This window comes from Grus americana, chromosome 15 (assembly GCF_028858705.1).
Source record: "Grus americana isolate bGruAme1 chromosome 15, bGruAme1.mat, whole genome shotgun sequence".
NCBI classification, from domain to species: domain Eukaryota; kingdom Metazoa; phylum Chordata; class Aves; order Gruiformes; family Gruidae; genus Grus; species Grus americana.
Genome location: NC_072866.1, coordinates 5,761,040 through 5,783,870, shown reverse-complemented (window position 1 = coordinate 5,783,870; position 22,831 = coordinate 5,761,040). Strand labels below are relative to the sequence as shown.

The 22,831-nt window shown below is 39.9% G+C and overlaps 1 protein-coding gene across 3 annotated transcripts in view; it reads left to right on the top strand.

Moving 5' to 3' along the window:
* USP7 (ubiquitin specific peptidase 7) overlaps positions 1-22,831 on the top strand; it is a 73,554-nt gene that overhangs the window by 7,381 nt on the left and 43,342 nt on the right. The window lies entirely within an intron of this gene.

Here is a 22,831-nt window from a genome sequence, read left to right as displayed (position 1 = left end):
AAAACACTAGTACCTCTGCTTATTCTTGCATATATGCTGGTATGTGGAGATAGACGCTCTTCCAGGTGTCCTGAAACCTTGGGGTTTTCCATGTCGAAACCAGCACCTTGACTTACACACTCCAGAGCCACTTCAGAGGAAGGTGATGTGGATAGTGAGCTGAAATGTCCTATGAGAAGAAAGTTCAAAATAGAATTTATTTTTTTTTTTAGCTGTATTGGAGTGTTTTCTAACCTAGGAGAGCTAATGAGGTTTTTTGATACAGACACACCTCTTTGATATGGAACATCATAAAAGTGCTGGAAAACAGAACTTGGAGCTTTATATTGTGTATGCTAAGGAGTTGAATGCACTCCACTAGAACTTGCTTTAAATGCAGAAATCTGAAAATTCTTAAGGTCATATTCTAACATCACTGATAGCATTCAGCAGAACTTTGATGGAGATTTTGATGAAAGTATGAGGGTGCAAATGCCAGTTAAAACTTGGTGAGGTTTTAAATTCCAAATCCATCTTAGTGGGTTAATATTCTTACTGTTAAATAGATCAAGGATCAGTGGTGTAAATTTGTTTCATAAAATGGCTAATTTGTGAATTAAAAATGTACAGACTTTAAATTTGTAGTAAATGTATTAGTAAATGAATTGATACATATAAAGAGAAAGGAAATTACATTTTTAAGAACAGAAACCGACTTTGCAAATCAACATGTTATTCTGTTACTAGATAGGAAATTTTGCTGTAAAACTTGCTTCTGAGCTATTCAGGTACTGGATAAGTTGTGGACTACGCTTTCAAATCTAGGCCATGCGGTGGTCTGTCTGCACTCTTGAGCATCTCACGTGCCATTGCCCGTGGTCTCTCAAGACCTGGCAGTGGCCCGGGCATGCTCTGCAGGCTGGGGGCAAATCTGACCTCCCAGCTGAGGAGAAAGGCACCCTGCATGGGTGCTGAGGCAGGCATGCCACCCCCTCTTGGTGCTCATCTGTGGAGTGCAGCCCTTACCTCTCGGTAGAGGATGAGGGCTTTTGGGTAGACGTTTTAAACTTGCACATGTTCTGCAGTTCTCTTGCTGCACCAGACATGGTGGTGGCAGGGGATTGTGGCTTGTAGTGATAGGAACATTCTGGTTTGGAGGTCTCAGGATCAGAAAGGTAGGACACCCTGCATCTGGGATCTGTATTTTCCTGCCTCACCATATGCACCACTATTTTATGCATCAGCTGTGATAGGGCCCATTACTGAGCTTGTCCCGCTAGGTTTCCGCAGCCCCTGTGTGACTTGAGGAGTGTCTCTGTTCAACTGTTGCACTTATTTAGCGCTATACAGTTTTTCAACAGTAACCTGTTGCATTTTTTTGTCTTGATAGTCTCTGATTACTGGGGAAAAAAAAAAAGAGATTAAAAAGTGCTTGGGGAGTGATCAGTTTCTTTTTTTCCTTCTTTTTTTCCTTCCCACCCATCTAAAAATACATTTTGTTTTAGACAGTCAAGGCGGAGTTGGCACTGGGGCATGGTGGTTTCTGCATCATCTTCGCTTTTTTCAAGAACAGAGATCACTTCATTTGGAGGTGTGGAAGAACTTACATTCTCCCTTCCTGCTTGTAAAGCTGGGCAGCTCTCCTGATGTAGCTAACTCTTTGCTGTTCAGTAGTTGTGAAATACCGCTCAGTTACGTACCACCAGAATATTTCTGGTAACCATAATCAGGTAACAGATTTTAGACACAAGTTTGCCTTCACAGCATGTCTCAACTCTTCCATTTAGATAAATGGTTGGTTTGCTTCTGTTACAGATGTTAGAGCTGACTAAGTCCTAAGACAATGTGAGATGTAGTTTTTTAAAGGAAATCTGCCTAAGCAGAGGCTGAGAACCTTTTTTTATTGTTCATTAAATCAAGCTAAGTATAGTTACATTTTCTTCTTCATTGGGAGTAGCAAGGAACTGACCTCTTCTAAAGAATTTTGCACCTGGTTAAGTGTTAGTTGCTTAATAATATCAAGGGGTGAACCTAATAGTAGATACTATTGGAAGTTTGAACACAAGAGATAACTCAAACGTGTCTGTAAATTATATGAATTAAACAGTGGGTCACAAGCCACATGCAAAACCCTCCTTGCTAGTAGCAATTACAGTAGTGGTGTTTCACAATTTTCTTCTGCTTTTCCTTTCCCTCTTCTCATTCTTCCTGTGTGGTTTTTATCTCCTCTGTTTCAGTCTGTTTCAGATACTTCTTGGCCTTCAACACTGCGCCAAAAAACAATCCCCTTAAAAACTAATATAACGCTTTGCAATATTTCCGTCATGCCACAAAGGTAGTAAGCATAAGTTTTGGGATTTTTCCTTTTCTTTTTTCCGTTCTTAAAGTGTCCTTACAGTCGGGGAATTAAAAATAAACAGCAGTAAAATCAAACCAAAATCTGCCAGGAATGGAAACTTACTAATATTTTTTTAAAGTAGTTTATTCTAAAAGTTTAACCACAGGATTTGATGATAAGTGTTTGTTTCTTCAAATGTATTGCTTCAGTTCCATACTGATTTTAAGATATTTTCTTGTTCTCAGCAGATTTGGTTTTTTTAACCTGTTTTGTTAGTCAGGCTCATTCTTTGACTTACAGCCTGTGCCCTGAAGTGTATCATCCAAAGTAGGAGATGTTTGGTGTGGGAGGGATAGGGTCCTTACTGGAAAGGATTCTTGGGCTTTCCCTCTGAAGGAGGGAAAGCTGTGCAGCGCCTTTGCTTACCAGTGGAGCTCTGTTGGGGAAACCCTCTCTTGATCTTGATAATAGCACAGAATAAGGAGAAAAATATTTAGAAAGTTGCAGAAAAATGGATCTTGTTTCACCTGTGTCAGTTGCCCATTTGTAAGCAGCCCCATTCAGCTGTGACTTTGCTCTGTCCCTTCTGCTTTACTGGAGGTATGTAGTGAAACTGGTGGGTTCTCTGGCCCCTGCAGCTGAACAAAGAGCTGAGCTGGCTCTGGTGAAGAGCAGGGCGTAGAGGTGTGAATGAGCGTGGGGACTGGGCACGTTGGCATTGCTGCTGAAGAAATGCATGTGGAACTGCAGCAGCTGTCTTCAGACTTTTAAACTTGGGATGAAAACACTTCAGCGTTATTGGTGAGTGACCTCTCTTGCTGGATTAAGAAAATATTCTAATTCTTTTAAGACCTTTCAGCAGCTTTCAGTACAATGAACTGAGAGGTGTTAACATTAATGCAGCAAGAGACCGTGCCTCAAGTGGTTCTCTTCAGTATGTTCGGTATCTATTGGTTGTCTTACAAATTATGTTTGCACCAGAAGTGTTTGTATAAATCCACACTGCAAACTCATAAGGAAGATGAATCAAAATTTAGACACTTTATGGCACCTGTGAAGAACAAAACTGAAGTCAAATCGAAGAAAAATACTTAGTTGCTTGAAGTACGGCATAGTCAAGGTCTGAACATGAGCCGTGGGAGCCTTACGTGTCCAAATGTGTAAACGTGTGCTTTTGCTAGTAAAGTTATACTGGTAGCACTGAATTCAACAGAGTACCTTGTCAAGGCCCATTTTATTCAAGAATATTATTATTGTTACCTAGTTTTTGCTTAAATTGGTATAGCGGAAGCCCACTCACAGTTAGCAGGTGTGCGTGCTAGATAGACCTCTCTGGAGTCAGAGGCATCAATCATCTCCCACATCCAAGGAGTGTCTCTTAACTGGTATGGTGTCAGGTGGCTGTGCTGTGCAGCAGTCCAGCTGAGAATCATGCCTGCAAGAAGGAGGAGTCTAACCCAAAATTGAGCACAAGCTGCAGGGAAGGTCCTGGATTTTGCTCTGGGCACCAGACTTCATTGTATCAGATGACTTTTATATGTTGCTGGGACCCTGGAGAAGAGTTTGTGTCTAGTTCACTCTAACACTGCTACAGAGAAAAGGTATCTTCTAGAGCAGTGGTTTTTTGGTTGTGTTGGAGGTGGCTTTTTTTTTTTTTTTTTTTTTACCTCTGCACCTCCCTTTTACCTTCTCACTTGCACTGACACAACTGTGTGGGAGCACATGGTAAATGAGATGAATGAAGAGACCTGAATTTAAAATAACTTCCTTATTTTGGGTTTATTTTTAACCTCAGTCAACTGATTATGCTTTATTGTTTGGCCCTACAAACAAGTGGGTCAGTTTGGCTCAGGAGGCAGGAGGGAGAGAACACTCTTAAGCCATTAATAACTTCTGTAACTTTTTTTCCTTTATTTTTCCCAAGACCCTTTATTTGACACCTGGGCCTCTCTCCCCGAAGAAGTGCATTAGGAGACAGGGCTGTAGCAAAGTTCCAAGGGTATCAACTGCAAGCTTACAGAGCTCTTAGTGCAGGCACATGGGTTTACTATTATAAAAATTGAATGTTGTTCAGATGCAAACGACTTCTGGGGATGAAATTGTTCCCATTGCAGGGGAATTCTGAATGTCTTCTGTTACTTTTTTTTTCCTCCTTTCACAGCAGTATTCCTTGTAGCTAAAAATAGTCTTTTGCATTTTCCAACTTGAAGATACATCTGAAGGATCTTCAGCTTTCTCACCTATACTAAATGGGTTGCTATTTTCTGATTTAAGTACCTATTAAAATCTCAGTTACCTCAAATCATAATCTAAATGTATTTGTGGGGGGTTTAACCTCCTGTCCAAACTAGCTTTTCTTCTGATAGTCTCAGCAAGTGATAAAACTGTCCAGGTTGTGTTTAGACCCGGAGTTGGTGCTTACTGCCGCTGTTCTGTCAGCCAAGCTCTCTAGCCAGTGTTATGTTCCTGATTTAAACAGGAGCCACTGGTTTCTGGAATGTGGCTGGATCATACAAGTTTTTAACAGGTCCAATAAAACAAATTTTGGAGTTAGCCTGTTTCCTTATCTGGCAAATTTACAGGAGAAGATGCGTGAAATTTCAGTCATTTTAAATTCAACTTAAAGTAGACCTGTTGGCTATTAGCATCATGTTCACAGGTTAGACTTAAGAACATAAAACTGGCTTAATGTTAGACAGAGTCTAGTTATTGTAGCTGGAGCAAAATATTGGCAGAGATTAACTGGGCTGATGTTAATTTTTGATCTCTCATTTTTAATATACCTTGAAATGCATATTAACCACCTCAGATGCATGCTTTATTAAATCAAAGGGTATGTGTACAGTAAAAGTATTTGAAATTTTGGCAGGATACATCTTTGTAAATAGAGAGATGTTTGTGTTTTCTGAAGTAAGAATTTTTTTTTAAGTGGAATTGTTGAGTAACATAGGTTATTTCTACCCTAAATATGGACAGTTGCATACTGTGAAAAGTAGTGTTATAAACCCATTCTTGGTGGTAGCATTGTGCTTCTGATTTCTACATCATGCTCAGAAATTTGGGGAGGGGTTGTTAATTGGTAACTTTCTTCCCCAGTGACAATGCGTCCCATAGCTAGATGGTGTGCCAGACCGGTTAACCTGGCCACCATCCTGTTACTGGCAGCACTCTTTCCTTGGGAGGGATCTCCCAGGTAGGTGACTTGATGTGGGGATGGCAGATGCCTACTTTATGCCCCTGTGTTTCCTAAGTGAGGGTGCACCAGAGGTAGAGGAAGGGGTGCCTTGGGAGACAAGCTTTGAAAATAGGTCACTACTTCCAAAAGAAGAACTTTGCCCTACCTACTGGTCCAGTTCTCAGCTTCCCACTTTTCCAGGTGCTTTTCTGAAGAGTGCCTTGTTCTTGGTTGCAGCCTTGTCTAGATGCTCTTTGGACCTGAGCAGAGGAGAGGCTGGAGGGGTATCTGCTCCTTTTCCCCTGCCGCCACTGGGAAGATTAACTGCCTGCCAGGCAACGAGTGGCACCAGTTGTTTAACCACTTTCTGTGTTGTGAGATTGAGGAGGAAATCCAAATTGCTGTAGCTATGCCACTTGAGGTGGCATAGAAATACCTTCTCCTTTCCCCAGAGCTCTACTGGTTATTTCAGATGTGTTTTTCAAGCAATGATAATAAAATATAAGGATTAGGGTTAAGTTGCTGGAATTGTATTGCAATGCACGTTACTATTGCAAAAAGTTGAAAAAGCACCAGTGCAGATAGCAGTACACACCACTGGCAATAATGACTCTTTGACGTGTATCGTGTACGTGCCATGGTTTCCACTGATGTTCTTTATATTTCTAAATAAAACTAAAAAATGCAATCTAGTCTTGAAAATACTCAATGACCTAGAACTCATGCTTTTTGTCTACTGTTTTTCTTTTCCTACCCTGTTTCCTACTTAAGATAAAGCATCATGAGGGTTAGAAGCAGCATAAGCAGAGATTTGGATTGTTGGGTGTTGAGAAGCTGTATTGCTGGCACTTGGATTGCTGCTAGATAGATCTCCGTCTGAGATCTGGCCAAACCAAGTATGCTAGCGTATGAATTGAAGTGCCGGGTAATTTCTTTTATTTCACATGAATACTTTATTTGAGATCACTATTACAATAATAGTATTACTAATAGTAAAATAATACTAAAAAAAAATTCCTGTTGTCTCTGGTTTTAATTCTCACTTGTAGAACAAACAGTAAAAAAAGCTATGTCTTCTTTGATTCCATCTTTATATACTAGATATTTGTTTAAATTGGTAACAGAAATTAAAACTTTACATGCCCAGCAATCTTTCTTTCATGTTCAAAAATTACATTCTTGTCAAGAATATTTCAAATTTGTACATTAAAAAATGAGGAAAATGTAAAACTATCCCTAGAACAGTAGTTGTAACATGCAATTAATGCAGCACAGGCAATACTCTCATGTAACAGGAGTTTGTCACTTGTTGCGGGTTCTTAACTTCAACTGAAGTGGGATCCCGTAATTCTGCCAGGGTGCTTTGGGTACCAGTGTCATGAATTTTAGTTTGCATGTGTGCAGATGGATGCAGGAGACATTTACTGGTGGATCGGGGATAACCTTTCCTTTTCCCCCGTAGCTGGAACTCAGCATTCATGTGAATGGTCCCTGTACAGCTCAGCAGGGTGAGTTCAGAATCGCTGTGCCTGGGAAAGGACGGTTGCAGGCATTTGAAGTGTGCTCAGACTTCAAGAATGCTGGATTGTATTAAGTGCTAGGGCATAAGCACTGTTGGCATTGAAATTCTTATGTTTATAGCCTTTCTGTTTGCTTGTGAAGTTCATGGAGTTGGTTGCTAATAACATTTGCAGAAAGTAATGAAAAGAAAATATTTCACACCCTGCACTCTCCCTCAAAACTTCAAAAACAAATTTGGCTGTGAACACTGCATTTGTTAGGCAGGTATGATGGCAGAAGCAATAGCAAAAGCTAAAAAGAGGTGCCTGTAAGATACATTGAAAGGTGTTTCTCTTTGTTCTGGGGTCATTTATTCTGTGTCAACACTTTGAAGCAAATACTTTGATTTTCAAAGAAGAGAGGGTGGCATTTGCAGTGGTTTGTGCCATGAAGGAACATTTTTATTGTCTTGGATTGTGCAGCCCCATAATAGTGGGCGTGATATTTCTCCTGTGCGTGCAATCTGGTCGTTGCGATGGACTGCCTCTCTCCTGCCATACAGCTGTGCATGGGTTAAGTCCCAGGGCCTTGCCTTGAGAAGGGGAGTATAGGGAGATCCTACAACTTGATAGAGGTTCTCTAATAAAGTCCCAGAGATCTCTAGCATCCCACAGATCATCATCTGGATGTTTAGTGGAGTCTCGTGTTTACCCAGACTGTCCAAGCCAAAGTCAGACAGACATCTACTCACCCTATCCCTTGTCTGTGTCTCTCTTTTTGGTCTTGTGGGGTTTCTTTGATCTTAAAGTGTGTTGAAAATGCATCAATAGTAAAACATCCACAGGGACATTAAAATACCTGAATTTGGCTGTGTGATTTTGAGCAAATCAAAACGTGTATGTTTATTTCTTTATTTTAACATTTTTATGGTCAAAGGATGTAATGTGGGGGGAGTACATCTTCTAGGTAAAAATCTAGATGATGTGTCTGGTGGGGTTTGTGAACAAGCTTAAACAGGTAAAGACTCTCCTGTTACATGTGCACAGATAAATTTCCTTTTGTATAGCTTAGCTGTTGAAAGTATGCCAGTGTTGTGTTACCACCTGATAAACATAACACATTGCCACTTGTAGGCACCTGTTTTTGGTAGGTGAATATACTGAATATTGTATCAAAGGATTGGTTTGGTTCTCTTGCTGGTCTGAGTGCTGCGTCCCAGAATGCAGCTTCTCCTCCCTGATAACCTCCAGCAAAATAACCATTCTCTTTTCAGCTCCAGTCTATTTAGTCTTTGGTTTTGTTGTCTTTTGTATCTCTTCTTACTCTTTATTGCAAAGGCAAGGCATGTCTCTTCCTTTTTTTTCCTGAAAGAAAGTTTCCCCTTTCATAAAGGGAAAGGTATTCCTGCATGGATAACAGTTGCAGTTAATTTATTACTGTCTATTAATTCTTAAATCCTGGTCTTATTCTGACTTTGACCAGTAACATCTGGAGCTCGTTTCAGGTTTGGGTCAGACTTGACTGTAATGACACTTAAATTGGAGCTCTCTGCTTCAATTCTGTCAGTTTGAGTTGTTAAAAAAAAAGTGATTTTTAGATGAGAAACCTTTAAATAATGCACAGTAGTTGCAGATACTTTTTTGTATGTACTTTTATTTCTCAGGATTTCTGAAAGGAGCAACATCTTTATGGACTCTTAATTGATTTTTGTGTGTCTGTGTGAAAAAAGTCTGGAGCTGAGGAAGTGCCAGGAATTGCCTACTAGACAGTTTGTGGTACACCTGTGTGCTTGGATTTATTTCTCTCTCCTCCCCTGTGATCCACCGCCGTGTACTGTCCCATGCTCACCCTGCTCCAAGGAGAACTGTTAGCAGTTTTAAAATCATCGAAAAGTAGTCCAGGAAAAAGAGAGGAAATGAGATGAGGATCCAGTAATGGGAAGGACTGACAAAAAAAAAAAATCTGCTTTTGTGTGCTCCAGGGGTATATTCAAAACACTGAGAGCATTTGTGGAATAAAGGTTATAGCAGGAAATGTAAATGGACTAGCTAGAGCAAAAGAAGTGTGAGTAGTAAGGGTTTCAGTCCCAGCTGTGTGTAAGTTTGTAGTGGCTGATGATGACACAGGCCACAAATGCTACATTTTTAGAGGAAAAAATAAAGGGTGGGGAGAAAACTTAAGGGACGGTTTTCCTGAGTCAAAGGAAGAATCATTCATCATCAATAGAATAAGGAATTTTGAGATGGCTTAATTCGGTGGTGATGTTTATACCAGCTTCTAGCCAGAGGCAAAGCAGGAAGGCAGCAATTAATTTTGGAAGTCCTCAAAATTTGCTTCAGATGAGTGGCGCTAGCAATGGAGCAAAAATAGAAGTAGTTGGGAAGATTTGCCAGAAAGAATAGAGTATTGAGATTGGGAGTGTATTTGTGGAATTAGGGTGTTTTGTAGAGCCTAAGAAAGATGTAATTCACTGGGTGACACGCAGTAGTCAGCTGTTCTAAAACACATTTTCAAGTCTGTTTTGTTGCCTTTATGCTCTAAGAATAGTTGACCAGAAAGCTATTGAAATACTGTCTGAGGATTTGGCTTACAAAACAAAAAATTAAATGTAAGATGTAATAAATAAGAAAGTAAATACACAACAGACATGTGAGCAATGAAGTACAACTTCCTCTTCAGAATATATTTTTGCTCAAAAATGTGCTAGTTATAACTGCTGCCACATGTGAGGTAACTGGCTTTCCAAAGAAAAAGGAGAAGAATTTTGACCAACTTGTTTTGTCTCCCTTTTCAGGGAGAAACTAATTTGGGTGGTTATTTGGGGTGGTGACACATTGGGGCACTAATGAGAGTGCTGAAATATATGAGAGCCCCAGCATACAAAATAAACTCCATCCAAAGCATCATCCGTCTACCCTTCATCTACATGGTTCCACTGCAAGATGAAATCTAAATAACATAGGTGCAAAGTCTCATTTCTTGAATGTCTCTCAAATGTCTGCTTCTAAAATAGTTGTTTTCATGATTTGCATAAACCACGTAGTTTTGAAGTTTGCAGCTGCAAATGTTACTGTATGATGTACATGGTTCAAGAAGCTCTGTCTGTGATAAAGAATAGTTTTAAAAATGATTGCTGTTTTACAGATGTTCCAGTGTTTATCAGTAGATGCTTTTTAATTCTTATTTGTATTCCAGGTAGCTTGATTTTGGAGATCTGAATTTAGCTGTTCTCAGCTAATGTGGGTGTGGAGGAGTACAAAGTAATTTCTCTGCCTCGTTGATTTCGGTACATTTGTATTAGGATTTGAAAAAGAAAGTTAGCCTCAAAATGTGTGTATGGTTGCGCCTTTTTTGTATGTATGTTGTTTTTTCTAGAATATGAAGTATAACTTTATTTCTGATTGTGTTTGCTTAACTAATATGCGAACTGGGCTATGTGTTCCCATGGCAGTCTTTTTGGCACCAGAACAACTGGTTGGCTATTTAACACTGAATAGTTAAACGGGAAAAGGTTTTTTTGTCACTTCTTAAAAGTTTTCTTTTGTTTTCATTTAAAAAAAAAAAAAGTTACTTAAAATTGCTGACGAAAAAGTAATAAAATTGTCAATGGAGTGCTTAACTGAGGATTATAAAATTCCCATTCTGCATTCTTTTAAGAATTCCTTTGTAAATAATGGAAGCCAACACCCGAGATTCTGTATGTTTTCTATATAAAACCTTTTCAGCTTGGTGATTTGTTTGAAGAAAGTTGTTCTACACGTAGACAGTATTAAATAATTAACACAGTTTAGTGCTAATTTTGGCATCTGCTAACATTTGGATGTTTTGAGAACAGGAACTTATATCTTCAAAGCAGTAAAGAGAAGCTGAACTTCAGAACATTTTACAACAATAATCAGCTCTTTCTCAGAGCCTAAATAGTTATTTCCCTGCATTAACACTTGGGAGTAGAAAGGTTGCTCTCAGAATCGAAAGGGAAAATAAAGGTTAAATGTTACTTAAAAGTGAATGCTGAAGGAAAACCTAAACTACTTTGGGATCTAATGGTTCTGTTGTAAAGACTCAGGAGGACTCTTGGTTCAGTCCCCTGTTAAGGCTTTTAAAATTGTTTTAATGATTGCCAGTGTTCATGCTACAAAGTAGGAGAAGGCAGAGTAGCCACCTGGCACATGATTCAGTCAACTAAGGCTGGCCAGAAATGTAATGGCTGTGGTTTCTTGGGAGTGTCCAGTCCCCAAAATCTTTGTGGAGACTCCGATCAAAATGGGGACACTTCCGATGTAGGGAAGGGGATTTCTGTGCCAAACGGGAGTGGGATGGGGTAAACCACCTCACAGTCCCTGTTCCCTGGGGTACCAGTCCTGAGCCTTTTGTCTGCTCAAAGCCAGGGCCATCACCAAGTCCACTGTCCCAGCTGGACACTCCTCCCATGTGCAGTCATTCTCTGCTTGTCCTCTTTGGCTCGGTGAAGTTTTTGGTAGAACATGGAAAAATGCTAACAGGCGAGGTTGGAAAATTGAGCTTGTTAAGTAATAACCTCAAAAACTCCTGGGAACCATGTCTTTCAGGAACGGAAAACTCTGAAATCTGTGTCTTAGAGAACAAAAAAACCTTTTCTTGTCCAGCTCATTCTAAAGCATCCCATTTGAAAAAAGGAATGTTTTTTGTTTTGCTCATTCTGCAGTTTTTGTTAGTTTTAGATGAGAACATCATTATATCTTGTTAATTACAGTGAAAACAAAAGGTAAAATTAACCCAAAGTGTAGATTTTTTTTTTTTGGTAGTAGGAATCTCTTAATCATAATTTACAATTATGCTTGAAATGTATGTGTTAATAAACTTAAACACAGCAAAAACTGAATTTCAGTAGAAAATAATAGCAGTGCTCCTTGTATTGCTGGGAGGAAACAGTAAATGTTCCTCTGTTACCAGGACGTGTATCAGTTCACATAAAGGACTTAAAAAAAAAAAACAAAACCAAACCCAAAAAAACCCCACCACCAAACTTTGAATGGCTTAATTGTTGTTGTCGTTTTCCCCACAGTTAATCTAGACTTGTAAAAGCGACCCTGACATGAGGTTAGGATTTATCAGTACTGGGCAGACCCACGCTAATTGGTTCAGCTCTGTGCTGTACTACTAATCTGTGATGCAGTTCCTCGTGCGGCACGCTCAAACGAGGAGGAAACTGTCAGAAGCACCGACGCAGGGCTGGGAGGTGAAGCCATCAGCCGTGGGTGCAGGGCTGGGTGGGGAGCCCGGGGGCCGATCCTGCTCCCTGCCTGGCACGGTGGGGATGCTTCTTGGCAGCGGGGGGTGTTTTTCTTGAAGTGGAACAGAAGCATGACTTGGGTGAGCTCTTATTTTGAATGCAAAGTGCTACACACTTCTGCCATAGGCTTTTTTTTTTTCTACAGTAAAGTTTAGACAGTGCAAAACTGTGTTTAGAGTCAGGAATCTTGGAATTTTTTTTTTTTTTTTTATACTTCAGACTGGTAACAGGTTTTTCAGTATGAATGTTCAAAAGCTTCTTATGGAAACCATGCATATTTGCATAAGATTAGCCACCCTGGATTGAGCAGAAATTGTTTAACCTTGGTGTCTTGAGGTCTGTCAGCAGCAGATGCTTACGTTAGATGTTAGGGCAGGGGAGGTATGGTGAGTTCCCTTCCCCGTTGTGCTCACCCCAGGGGTGTCTCAGCCTGGCCAGGCTGCCTCCATGAAGTTTCCACTGCTCCTGATGGAATCTTCTTCCATTCATTGCTTTGCCTTCAGAAGCGAATGGGGAGTAATATATGCTTTGTGTAAGTTCACTGTGCTTCTGTATCTTGAACGCTGAGTGCAGCCTGGTTAACAGCCTTGCTTTCCTTCTCCATCTTAAAAAGGTATAGGAGAGGTAAAGAAGTTACTACAAGGAAAATAAGTATCATAAAAGGTATCAAATGGCTGCTCTAGCTGTAAGGACTAAGTAGACTAGGAACAGTCTGTCTGGTCCTCCTGTCCTGGATAACTCAGGAAAGATGTGCTACATGTCTGGGAAGCACAAATGGCAGGAGAATGTGAAACAGAAGCAATGTAAGACCGAATGTAACATCAGAGGGCAGGTTGAAAAACAAAAGTAAAAAGAGTTACTTTGTATAACCATCGTTAAACTGTGGCACTCCGCTCTGGGATGTTGTAAACACTGGTAATGTCTACTGGTTTGAAAAGGGGGTGCACATACTCATAGGGCACTTTGAAATACAGAGACACCATCCACAGGTCAGGAAATCCCTGAGCCATGAGGTGGGGGCCTGGGAGTTGCCCTGCAGCAGTGTCCTTCCTCCCTCCTCTTCCCTTCAGCCTGCCATGGCTTCGGTCGTTGGCCCGTGTGGAACCTGCGTCCTGTGCTTTGTGGACCTCCTGTTCTGCACTAGTGCCGCTGCCTTTGAGCCAGAGCGGGCAGGAAGGTGTCTTGGGCTCCACAGCATCTTCTGACAAAATGCTTCACAGCTCCCAGAAGTTTCACGTGCAGCATGTAAAATGACTGTTTCATTTAAACTCACATTCTGGTAATTTCCTGTAAAGCCCCTTATACTGTAAGTAGTAGAAAACAATTGTTCTCTGGTGGTTTTGGATTGTTTGTTTGTTTTTTCACCCCTCCATGATATTCAGGATATTTGTCTGGCATATCCCATACACACACCCTTTAGTCACCCTTTCTCTGAACTGAACATATCTAGTCTCTTTTCTCTGTCCTTATTTTTAACCTGTTAATGTGTTATATGAAGAAGTTGATCCAGAACACACAGCAGGCTTTATTTACAGTTCTCCCTTATAAACACTATCTTTCTGCTTCCGTATTATAATTCAGATTGTTGTAGCATTCAGTGCACTGTGCTGATTAGAGCCCATAGTAGTTGTTCTTTATAGAAGCACTGCTTCAAGAACAGTATAGTCAGATACTGTGCTTGGGAAGTCCCAAGATCCTCAGTTGTGCATCCCGACTGAGCAGCGTATGCATTGTGTGGCATGGCATAGATCACCGCTGTCTCTGTACCCTAGGATATTTTTGCATTTTTCTAGATTTGCCATAGGACTACCAGATCAAGTTTGTAGATTATTTGGCTTGTGATTTCATGTTACTTTGCTATAGTAAACAACCTTTAAAACAGGTTTAGTAGTTGTGTAGTTAGCCTAAAAGGAGTAATTTCTTGTGAGCGTATTTGATTTAGACTCCTTTACTATTCAGCAAAGAAGCCTGGATTTAAGTAAGTTTGTGTTGTCAAATGAGAAGGAAATACCATTAACTCTGCTTGCTTTCTTTTTCACAATTGTATAACAGTTTTTAAAGTTATTCTCCTGAATCTGATTTATTTGCCTTTCCTTCTTCTCAGAAAAGCCTAGTCTCAGAACCACTAGCTACCTGTAACCGCTAAGTCAGTTTCCTGTGAACCTACTTTATATCTATCCATTTCTCTGCACAGCAGAAAGCATAAGGACGAAGAGGTAAAACAAGACCAACGCTAGCAAATCCAACGATAAAGGAAAACCTTTAAAAGCATTACTGAAAATAACAGGAAGAAATGCTGAAGGAGTTAGATCCTAGGTACGAGGTCTCTGATGTGCACATTGCACAGTTTCTCTAGCTCAGAGTGATCTGTCCTGTTTAAAGGTAGATTAAGGTATGAGGCTAAAAGTTAATTTTTTCCCCTCCTAGTGTCTGTAAAATTAATTGCAGTGCAAAATATGTCTTATTATCCATTGTTGTTCTTTGCTAGGAAATTATTTTTGCATTTAAAATCTAACACAGATCAACAGTGTTTTTCAACAGTTTAAAAAAATCAGGTCAGCATTAGAAAAAAAAGATGATTTAATATATTCATGCTGCCTTTCCATGCTAGTGCGAGCAAAGCTCAGCATACTTCAAGACTGCGTTCAGGAGTGAGCAGTGCAATTAGCATTTGCTGTAAGTATGAATCCATTCTCAAACAGACTTTCAGAATCTGAAATAACGGCAAATAATATTTTGACTTTTTAACAAAGTAACTACGCAGAATCAGTCTACCTTCAGAGCTAATTTGGGCAAGTGGTATATGTAATGACACTAACCCATTTTTCAGAAAGAGTAAGGCAACATTTTATATTACTGTTAAATGTGCAAAACCTTTTTGCTGCATAAGTATGTAGCAAGCATTCAGTCATACTATTTACCTTGATAGATATACCCCAGAACTTTCTGAAACTGTGGACTGTACTCATCCAAAATGATACAGAAGCGAGTTCTGGAAACGTATGCAGCTGACTGACAACTAAAAATTGTGCTGGTCCAGGTAATGAAGGTGTATGCTTTTCTATACTTCCATAAGAAAAGAGGGAGGTGCTAATGGGAGCATAATCACTGATCCTGTGATGTGCTCATATTATTATCCAAATAAACTCATTTTAATTGCTGTTTAATTGTCTCTTTTAAAACACCAAGAATGTGATCACAGCACTATTGCATGCTGAGTGTCATGTGTAAACACAAATGCTCTGTGATGCTTTGACTGCCCTGGCTCCAGTTGAGAGTGTATCCTTTCTCCCCTGCGTTGTAAGTTCATTTTTCTTTGAGTAGTTTTTCACCCTTTCTAGTGATGATTGCCAAAGAGCTTAGCGTTTGTTGTTGCAAGAGATAAGTCCATTACTCAGTAAAGCAGTAAAACATAAAGAGGGGTGTGATACTGGAAAAACACATTGTTTAGGGTGTGTTCAGTAGGTTGGGACCAAGTGCCTTGTCTTCAGCAGAGACGTAATCATCCTACCATCTCTGGAATGTGCAGAGACAAGACATGACGAGTTAGGGTAGTTGCTTCTATAGCTTTGCTGCTCTAGATGCAGCAAAGAGAAGGTAGTGCAAGTCCGGTAGCTGTTGTCGTAATAGACCATGACACTTCTGATGTTTCAGCCTTTCCTTATCGTGGAAGAAAATAATTTGTCTTGTCAACTGTTCTAGTTACTGGTTTTTGAGTATTACATGGGAGCCAGAAGCACTCTTCCTTCCTTTCTTCCTGATCTGATAGTTTTCTAGAAGTGTAACCTAAGCTAACAAAGCTAACTGGACTAAGAAAAGTAACTATGAAAGATTTTTCAGCAGACCTTCTCTTGCCCTGGTGACTGCCAAGGGCTTGTGGTGCTGTAAGGTAGGTAAAGCCAGGTTAGTGAGACAGGCAAGCTGGTATCTTTCTGAGAAACATCATCACTGTACTGAAGAAAAGCTCATGCTGGTGCTGCTGTTCTACCCAAAGTTATTAAACACCTGGAGCTTAAAAGTGTATGAAAAATTTCTTAAAATGAGAAGGCTGTCTATACAAACTCCTTCAGCAAGAGTATAAAGTTGTAAATATGTTGGATAATTATAGGTGTGTTGTTAATGTCCAAACTGAACTCTGGTTCATGCAGTCTTTCATTTAATACTGAATTATTCATAAAGCAATGACTTAAACTGCTGAAAGCAGGCAGTAATTTAGTCACTGTTTGTTTTAGTAAATTTTCTGGGGTGACTTCTTAAATGGCAGCTTTTGGTCCACTGAGTAGTAATACCCTAAGTGCTTATACATGTCTATAAGAAGTTAAATACATTTTTTAAGACTTAAAATTTTGTTTGGTAAAGTGCCATCAGACTGCTTCTCTCTTTAAAGATAAGCAGATGAGTTGCTGCAGCAAATAGCCTACACAGAACCTGCTCTATAAACTAGGCAATTTGTTCTCAGCTATTTTTCTATCTGCAAGGTTACATTGTACCTCCCCTTTATTTTCACGTAAAGGTAACTTTCTCAGTAGGACGAAGTTTTAGATACTACTTACCTTACAGACCCTTAGCTTTCGTGCATGTTGTGTAGTGTTCAGGAGCTTCTTAGAGTAATAATTTCTTGGTTTATCTAAGAATAAAATAGTCATGTAACCTATTAATATGATCACTTTTTTTAATTATTCATTAGGTACACTGGCACAATTTAAAACCACTCTTGCCATCCTATGTTTTGTCAAAATGGTCTCTTTGGATAGGCAGACATAATGATAGGAATACAAGGCAACAACAATATAATGATTGATCAGTGTAATAAGTGGTGGCTGCAGCATTACTGCCTGTCTAATCATTGCTAAATATTTTGTAGGCAAGGCAGAGATGATGAGTCTGCTTCCAGGAAGTTGTCCCATCCCAGTAATGTTTTCTTCTTCATTTGCTGTCTTGTGTAGCATCATCTCCTTCTGTGGGGGACTTGCAGTTCACAGTCAGTAATGCAATAATTATTTGTTTCAGATGACAATTAGAGGGCAAGAGACTTCCGTATAATACTGTTTCTATTTTTTTAAGATCTAATGTTGGCTACTTGCTCTTTAGTAAGTAAATGTCCTTTCCACTTTTTCTTTGGACATTTACTAAGGCAAATTTTGAAAACATTGAATACCTTTAAACCTTGTCTCCTTGGCTACAAGTCATCTCACTTCCTTTGCTCATAACACCTTTCTCCCTTAATCTGTAATCTTGCCTCCTGATACTTCTCTAGAAGCCTTTTCCCCATAAGACTTCTTGTTTGCTTTCAAGAAGTAATATTCTTTAACATTTTCTGATTAAGTCTCATCAGTGTCCTCTCTGCACCACCACCGTTTGGTAACTGCTTCAGAAAGCACTGCATTTACTGCTTGCTTTAGGAATTTTTCAATTATGTATTTTGATATGCTGCCCAATAATTACAATAGCAAAGGTCAGTTTGGTGGTAAAAGAGGTGATATTTTATATAGCACGTGAAATCACTGAATGTTTTTTCATTATAATTTCTATCAATGGTGATTTTTAAAGTATTTAATAATACTTGTGTGGTACTATCCACGTGAGACTGGCATTCTGAAAAAATAAACTTTTAGAGGTTTATTTGATATATTTTAAATACTGATGTATTTAAAAATATTTATTTTTAAAACTCTTTAAAAGAGATTATAGTATGTTCCACAATTGCAGAAGAGTTATGCAGTGAGCACTGAGGACCAGCAGCTCAGTGGGGCTGCCCCAGGGGGTCGTTACAGGTTCCTCCGCTTTCAAGCGGTCCAGTAAGCTCTGACACTGAGGTACAAAGCTGGACCTGGACTGCGTGTTCAGCATGCAATTGATATCCTTTGATGTTGATGTAATTTGATTGCTACAAGACTGACTTTGCTCATTTTTCAGTAAGATTTACGTAGCCTGACTTTATTCTTATCTCCTACTACCTCATATTTTCGCTAAGTCCCTTTTCTCAGTGTTTACTGCAGCTTTACTCATTCAGTGGAATTCACACACCACCCCCACCCCCCGTTTATCATATCTGTACATACATTTCTATTTACACTTAAACCACAAACAAAAAGTATTAATAGACCTTTAAAAAACTTTTATGAAGGCTTTGATTCTGGAATGTCCATTTAATCTAGCAGCAGGGGAGAAAGTCCTGTGTGTTCAGCTTTCCCCCCTCTAAAGGCAGAACCCTGGATATGAAGTTTGGAGCGTCAAGGTCTTCAAGCTGCAGCCAGCAGTGAATGCCTGACTGACACTCCTCTTCGGCCTGCTAATCCTACTGTTAGTGCAACTCCCTCATCGTTTCCAGGATAGCTGTGGAAGTTCTGCATGGAGGTCCATCCAAACCACCTGTAGTGACATGTATAAGTATTTGGTACTAGTGATTTCCATCGTGAGGTAGTTGTGCATGATAAATTATAAGCAAGTTTTTAGTATCACTATTACTCCTTCGTTGTGGTCTCTTTAACCTCAAAAGGAAGCAGAACTGTTTCATAACCTGCTAGGGAGGCTGCTTCAGTTGCTCCTCTGTGGCTGCCAGATCAAAAAACTAATGACAAACATTATAGATAATATTTCAAAATTTTAATATTTGCTGTGATACGAGTCATGACTGAAACCTATGAAATTAGTAGCTCGCTGTCATCGTTGTTAAAGTAGTAGCAGTATTCTGCTGTAATTTAATTGCTGTGATAGTGGAGTTGTTCTGTAGCTTTTGTTCACATGTGACTGCAAGCACGTGTGTACTGCTGAGCAACATATCCTACATCTTGGAGAGAGAGGAAATTCTGCAAAACTCCTGTCTTGTAACAGGACTTACGTTGTGCCAAAAGCCACATGATCTTGACAAAATCTTTTCTGCTTTCTCATTAATTGGAAAAAAATATAGCAAACTTTGAGACTCGTTCCCTGTAGATTTGAATTATTGTGAACAGTAGAACAATAGAGCAATATCTTTCTTTCAGTGACATTGAGTTCATCTTATTAAACCAGCTGAATCCATCGGAACAGCTTTTTTTTTTTTTGAGCACAGTCTTCTTTAATCATTGGTGCTATTTTTGCTGTGATTACTTAACCGCGTGAATATTTGAGTATGGTAGCGTTGAGGTCCTAGTCCATAACAAGGAGGTATTTTTTTAGTACTTTCTGTAAGGTCTGGCATCCCATGGCAAGATTGTAGTTTCACAGAATTTTGTCTGTGTCGTGTCCCCCCCAATCAATTGCAGTAACCATTCTGCCTTCAGGCTTTTGTCTCAATTCTTCAGTGACAGACTTAGTTATTAAGCAATGAGTAGTGTGTACCTGCAGAGTCAATTATATATGATCCAATAACTTGTCTGTATAAGGTGACTGACAGTTGTTACTAACTTCCCAAACTATATTGTCATGCTCCAGTTTCTTTCCAGTCAGTCACATACATCAATTTTTAGACTTGATTTCGTTTCATCATTCATGATCTTTCAGTAAATATGTGAAAGCTCTTGGTTTGCTTAAACTCCCTAATATCTGAAATGCCTTTTCTTGGAAGGTGTCTTAACCTCCAAACTGCAGAGACTCCCTTTCAACACTTCAAGCTGTATTATTTGTTTGTAATGCAGTGGCAAGGCTAGATAGAAAACTGTATATAACATTAAATGTTTCAGAGGAAACAGTCACCACTGTTGCCTTGCATTCCTTTTTGTAATGAAAGAATATCTACAAAGTTGTATGTGTTGCATTTTGGGGAGGTAGAAAAGAACTTAAGTGCTCTTCACCAAACAGTCTGACAGTGTCGAAATTCTGGTATTGAAAGCTATATTTATTTTATATTTTGCAGTACTGTATTTCAAGAATTAAAAACATTCCTTATTCATAAGGTCACTTCATGCTTTGTTGTAATACTTCGTTCATTTACGTGGCTTCTGTTAACTTTTGGTTGATTAATAGACTGCATCTTTATTCCAAGGATACGATTAAAACTGGGTTATTCTGGTCTAGGAAGTGACAGATGACATGACTGGGGTGATGTTGACACACTGTGGTTTAAGCTGCATTAAAGGCAGCGGTGTATTAAGTAGTGTTTTTGGTAGGAAGGTTTTCCTGGCCAGTGTGGACAGGTATTTTTTCTTTTTCTTAATCCTGTATTGTATAATTGAATAAGTCTTTGGCATCATTCTGCTTGAGGCGAAGGAAAGCATGTTTCTTAATTAAATCTTAGTATGACTTTACAATTCTTTCCTATGAACTCTTAAGGACAACAGAGGAAAACATAAATTACCGGTTTTCAATGCTACAGTTGAAAATAAATGTTGTCATACTGCTTGCTAGTAAATCTGTTGAACAAGGACTGCATTTTGTTTGTGCAAAGTATTTACTGTAATAGTTGGATTTTATTAGAAGTTAAAAATTTCTTTTATTTACAGGAGCTGAAATCATTCACTAGTGTTGTCTGGGTTCCATATCTGAAAGCTGTGTTACAAAGTGTGTCAATATATGTCAGAAAAAGCAGCAGTGGCATACATCATGATTCACTTTATCTTATCACTAAATAGTATCTCTCAGAAGCTGCCTCTGTTTATCTTTTAAGTTGATTGCTTTTGCTATTATCTCTTCTGCATTTTCTCCCTGCTCTCTGCTAACCATTCATACTTTTGAGAAACGTAGAATAGTATCTCATAGAAAGCTCTTTATTTTCTTAGTTAAGGACAGGTCTTTCCCCATAAAATATGGTATCAACACTTAAATCCTCTGTTAAAAGAATATTTTGGATGAGCCTTTAGACTATTCCTCAGGCGTTTGCTTCAGTTTGTTTCTAGATACTAACTTGCCTTGATGATAACTTAAAAAAAAAATAAAAAAAATCCTAGTATTAATTTCGTGTAAGCAATAGTTGCATTGCTATATGTTTCCGGATAGAAGTGTCCTGGAGAGCAGCTTCCTTGTTACACTCTCACCGTGCTGCTGTTAAAAGATTAAAAAAAAAAAAGGGGGGGGGGGGGCTGGGGAGGCAAGCTGTGGAAATAAATGTAGTGATCTCTACTTCTTACTCTACTTTTGGTCCCTTTTCCTGTTCTTGAGTTGCAGCAGTTTACACTTGTTCCACCCTTAGGGTTTTTTGTAATTAATTTTTTTTTTTATTTTAAATTGCCGTTCTGCCACGCTGCAGCGTTGCCAGTGCAGATACCTGCTGGTGGGGGGCTTCTGCAGCTCTATTGCTCAGGAGCCAATTTTCTGCAAACCTTTTCCTAATAAAATCATAACTTTAACTCATACTGCATTTTGCTTTTGTACTGATAATGAGAAAAGTGCACATTTTATTGTGGGTGTTGCATACTGTATGTTTCAGCATACGCATTTCACTCATGTCTCAGTGAGATTTGCTGCATCCTAGTGAGCTTCTGAAAGCTGTGTTTGAGCGTTAAGTTTATGATCTTTTGTAGCTCTAATCCAGAGGTAAGTCTCTAACCTGATCTGTTTCTGTTCATGCCCTGGGCAGAGGTTATTAGTTCTGTGGATTTACTAGAAGAGTTAATAATCAGAATAGGAATGCCGGTTGTGAAAGTTTATCTTATGTACTGTGAATTGGAAAGAGGCTGCAAAAGCGTGTTGCATACACCTTGGTGTGGCTGTGAGGAGAGGGAGGACTATGAAGCATCTGGTGACTGTTCCTACTGCACGTCTCATGTGGCTTACCACAGCTTTGGCCTTAGTTTGCTGGCTTTTAAAAGACTCCAGTGACTATCGCGCAGTGATTGCCATAGCTCATTCTACTTCTTGTCGCGTTTGTCCCTTTTGTACAGGAGAAATCCAGCTGCATTCAGATAGAAGGTGAGCGCCTAGGCTAGTTGGTTCCGCTCTTAGCAGTTCTTGCAAACAGCCAGACGTTCCTATCCGTAAGCACCCCCACGCGTGCAGGTAGGGAGCACGAACACGGGTGGGGAGTTCGGCTCAGCCCCCACCGTGCCGTGCCTGGGCGGGTCTGGCCGCGCCTGCAGGCCGGGGCGGCTCTGTCCAGGGTGCTGACGGGGCGAGGGCACGGGCGGGCTGGGGCGCCGCTGGGCAGCGTTGTGGCAGGGCTTGGGATGTTCCCCTCCGGAACCGTTTCCTTCCTGTAGGACAGGTTACCCACATCCCTGGCTGCCCACACAGTCAATAACTTGTGTGTAGGTTTTGCATATAAAACTGTTCTTAGTTACAGAAATCAGTAACTTTGGGGATTTTGTGGTGTACTAGAATATACAAGTTAATAGCGGGACTGGTATATCAAAGAGAAACTTACCAGACACTTTGACGACTGTTTCTTAAGTAGTGCTTGTCCTTCAGATGGACAAGAGTGGAGTAGAGGGGCAGGACCACCTCCCTCGACCTGCTGGTCATGCCTCTTTTGATGCAGCCCAGGATATGGTTGGCTTTCTGGGCTGCAAGTGCACATTGCCGGCTCATGTTGAGCTTCTTGTCCACCAACACCCCCAAGTCCTTCTCCTCAGGGCTGCTCTCAATCCATTCCCTGTCTGGCCTGTAGTTGTGTTTGGGATTGCCCCTAACCACGTGCAGGACCTTACGCTTG